We start from the raw sequence: 4,973 nt of genomic DNA on the forward strand, positions 1-4,973 counted from the left end.
ATCTGAGACATCATTTTCTTCTGGCTTCAAACATCAGACATCAGGACTGGGGAGATGGTTAGGTGAATGAGCACTTGTCGACCTAAGTACAGATACACAAATCTCACACACACACACACAAAAAAAGCCAGGCACCTATAATCCCAGCACTAGGAAGGTAAAGATAGGTGGACCTGGGCCTTTCTGTCCTGCCAGTCTGGATTAATTGGGAGGCTCCAGGTTTGCTGAAAAACCCTGTCACAAAAAGTAGGGTAAGATGTATTAAGGAGAAAACCTAATGACACCTAATGTTAAGCTCTGGCTTCAACATACATGTTTACATGTGTATGTATGGTCACACTGATATATATGCACACTAACACATACACACCATACACATAGACCTCTCTCCTTCTCTGTCTCTCTCTCTCTCTCTCTCTCTCTCTGTCTGTCTCTCTTTCTCTCTCACACACACATGCACACATACAAACACACATATAGTCGCAGAACACATACACACATAACCACAAAGACATGAATATGGAAATAGATGAGGGGAGAGAGAGCATGGAGGACTAAGTGTGACCAGAACACACTAAAAAGCAGCATTCCTGTAAGAGACTTTTCCTTCCGTCCCAACCACCCAGACCCAAATAATCACACAGAAACTATATTGATTATACCACTGCTTGGCCAATAGCTTAGGCATATTCCTAGCTAACTCTTACATCTTAAATGAACCAATTTCTATTATTCTGTGTATCACTATGAGGCTGTGACTTATCAGAGAATGTTATGGTGTTTTTCTCCTTCAGAGATACATGTTGTCTCTCTCCTACGGCAGCTACATGGCATCTACCTGACTCCTCCTACTTTTTCTATCTCTATGCAGATTTTCTGCCTAGCTTTACTCTGCCAAACTACTGATCAAAAACAGCTATATTCATTAACCAAAAACCAATATATATTCAGGAGAATATTCCACATCACATTCCAGTGACCAATGTAGAGAAAATAAATTTTTGACAGATGTATATATATGTGTGAATGTGTGTGTATGTGTGAGTGTGAATGTGTGTATAAAACATTTACAACAGGCTAAGGTTACTTTTTAATTAGACAAAACAGTAAGTAGCCTCGACTCTATGAATAAAAAACTAAACTGACAACTGCACAATAGAATATGACTAAGAAATAATATTAATTACTCATAAATATTATGAATTAATCTTTACATAATTTCTTATGCTTAAAACAACACAATAAAAGAAAATATAATTAAATAACCCCATTAATATGAAACCCAGAAGGTAAAAGTAAAAAAAAAAGTAAAAGTAATATTATTTATTGACCACCAATGGCTATTCAAAAGTAAGGTAGCCAAAAGCAGAAATTGATGTGTAGCTATAGAGGAGAAATATTCCGTGATGATAAATCTTCAGTGTGCTCAGTGATATAATATAGATAGTCATGAATATCCATATGTGTATAATTATTTTTTAATTACAATGAGTTTATCAATAACAACACAATAAAATACTTTCCAAAATGAAATGTGGCCAAAAGTAAGTAGAAGGAAGATCTGTTTGGTGCTTTAAATGACTAAGAAAATACTAGAAACACTACCAGGGAAAATATTATTTACAAGTTGCTTATTAGAAAGTATAAGACACTCAGTAAAAATTGGACATAGTTTTCATAATTCAGATCATGGAGAAAATATTGAAATCTGGTCAGTCATTCTCCATGAGTGAGAGGACTGAACTCAGAATTTTGGAAGGACAAGACATCTGCCTGGAATTTACAGAACGGAACAGCAAGGACAGAGTGATGCATGGGAGCACAGAGTACTGTGTGAGAGCGGCAAAGTCTGCAGTTGGAGATATCCTAGAAACAATTCAATCCAAACATTCTAATCCCTCTTCAGTTTAGCAATGACCAAAAAACAGTCAGTCAAATGAAATAATATTCAGAGGGCACACGTGACCCCTACCTACACCCATATCCTTGATTCAACTGTTGATTTACAGAAGAGTTTCAAGTGGGCCGAAGCACGTAATATTGTGGCTCTGACTCCTGTGATTCTCTCTCTCTCTCTCTCTCTCTCTCTCTCTCTCTCTCTCTCTCTCTCTCTCTCTCTCTCTCTCTCACACACACACACACACACACACTATATATATATATATATATATATATATATACATGTATATACACACATGCACCCATTCATTCATGAACCTAGTTTTCTTAACCAGTGTTCCTTCTGTAAGAAATATTCAGAAACAGTAAAAGGTAACATGGTCAGTACAGACTTGGGTTCTCAGAACTCTTACTTTAGTGGGAAGAACCCAAGACCAAAAGTCTGAAAACCTGGGATTTGATCTTACCTCTTTAATCCCATCCGTGGTGAATATGAGTTTGAACTAAAGCCTCCATGATCTACTTACTGCCTGCGATAGTAGACATGTAGAGTAGACAGTAGACAGGAAAGACTAGAGAACACACAGCACAAGGATCTGCTCATTGAAGGCGTTCTTACCATATCATGGAGGACATCACAGGCATAGTGGAACATGCATGTCAGCCCCAGGTCCCTTTCTTTTTTTGTAAAATGTCTATGGGATGTCTTTCTGTATGGTGTGAACATGTGTTACTCTCATTGGTTGCTAAATAAATCAACTTTGGCCTGTCTCTAGGCAGGATAGAGCAAGGCTGGAAATCCAAGCAGAGATACAGGAGAAGGGCAGAGTCTGGGGACAACAACCCGCCACTGAGAAAGTAGGACATGTTGCAAAATAAGGTAATAAAGTACAAACCAAGTGGCAAAGTTAAAACAAAAATAAGGGTTAATTTAAATGTAATAGCTAACTAATAATAAGCCTGAGCCATTGGGCTAACATTAATAATGAATATAAACTTCTGAGTGATTATTTGGAAGTGGCTGCAGGAATGAGTTGAACAGAGAAAAAAACCCTTCATCTACATTTCGCACTTAAACGTGGTGCACTTACTTCCACATAAGACCGGATAAAACTTGAAAAAGGTTCTGAATGCACAGAACTGGAGCCACACTGGACTTTCTAGTCTCACAGTCTCATGCCAGCAACATCACGGAAGGAGATGTGTTTCATTGTGCCTGTTTGTAAAATGGAGTTGGCCACCAGTTGCCATGGGCTGAGCTTTGTGATAGTTTCCCTAGTCTCACACAGGCCTCAATATAGGAGGATAATCAATCCTACACTATGTGTAGGATTTAGCATTAGCTTATACAACAAAACACACTAAAAGTTACAAAATAAAAAAGAGGGCCAAACAGAAAACCTCCTAACCAGGTTCTAACTTGTTAACAATGCATATAGGCTGAAGAAAAAAATAAAAAGGATATCAAAAGTTATATAAAGGAATAAATAGTTAAAAAAAATATATGGTAAGTCTTTAAAAATGGTGTGTTATGGGGAAACTCCAGCCAATGAGAGGCAGCCAAACCTTCCTCTGGCTGGAGGGTCATCTACCTAGTTTTTGCTGTCTCATCTTCACTTAAACTCGAGCCAGGCTTTTCTCTGTTCTACAGGCCCCAAAGTCTAAGCTCTGAACTCAAGCCAGGCTTTTTTCCATCCTATATGCCTCAAGGTAGAGGCCCTGAGGTAATTTTGGCCCAACAGATATATATCTGCCCCTAGGAGCACTAATTATCTCAAGAGGATGATGGGCATTGAAGAAACTCCTTAAATGGAATTTGCTTTCAATGTGGCAAGGATAAGCATTTGGGCAAGAAGCTGCTTTTGCTTGACTGCTTGACAGTATACTGTATAAAGTGAACATGCAGGACCCACAGGAAAAGGACCACTAAACTTTGGCAACTCAAGGCAGAATGATCCTTCAGGTTCCTGTTTCACAGAAGAAACTGCAGACTGCAGGACACAGAGAAAAGTGACTCATGTACTTTGCCAATATTGGTGGGATTTCCTGCTTCACTGAAAAGTCTGCCAGATACTATAGGCCTGTAGGCTGAAGATTGATATCCCAACATTAAATAAGAACTTTGGGTGAATGCCCACATAGTCAGATGTCTCTGTCAATTATAGAGTTTGGAAGTTGCTTGCAATGAACTTCTTGTTTACTCATGAACTTTTCTATTTTTCTGGGACCTTTGATGGAGCTGAAGATCAGATAGTTATAATTATAATTTTCATTAGATATGATAAAAGATAAGTTAGAAATGAAACTTCAGAATCACAAGATAGGATATATGATAGAATATTTTCTTTAAATTTGCCCAATACAAATAGACTATATATTATAACTGCAATTTTTACTTGATAAATGTTTTTTATATGTAATTTTATTATGTTAAAGTTAAAGCCCTTCTTTTTGATTATATAGAAAATCAGAAATGCCATGGAATATGTATGCTGCGAATATGTATTGTTCTATGTATTGATTAATAAATAAAGGTGATTAGGTCTAGAGCAAAGCAGGATAGAGCCAGGTGGGAAATTCAAGCAGAGATACAAGAGAAGAAGGGCAGAATCTGGGAGAATCCAGACTACCCTGAGGAAGAGAGACATGTAAATAAGGTAATAAACCATAAACCAAGCAGCAAACTATAGACAAATAAAAATGATTAATTTAAATGTAGGAGCTAGTTAATAATAAGCCTGAGTCATTGGACAAACATTTATAATTAATGTAAGTCTCTGAGTGATTATTTGGAAGTGGCTGTGGTACCGGGCAAAAGAGAAAATCCTTCATCTATATCAGGAAGACTGAATCTCAGAGCTAACATGTTTTGTACATACAATGCTAGCTCACCTGCAAATCCCTGTGTGTAGTATGAACTGTGATATGGGATCCTCATCCACACACTGCACATGATCCCTCACATGATTTTCCCATGTATATTTGTTTTGAGAATAGTATTTTATGGAAGAAAGTTCACACATTATTTGTTGTCCCTTAACTCCTACTATCTTGAAAAAATAAGACAGTCTATA

The sequence above is a fragment of the Arvicola amphibius genome, chromosome 3 (assembly GCF_903992535.2).
Source record: "Arvicola amphibius chromosome 3, mArvAmp1.2, whole genome shotgun sequence".
In the NCBI taxonomy this organism is placed as follows: domain Eukaryota; kingdom Metazoa; phylum Chordata; class Mammalia; order Rodentia; family Cricetidae; genus Arvicola; species Arvicola amphibius.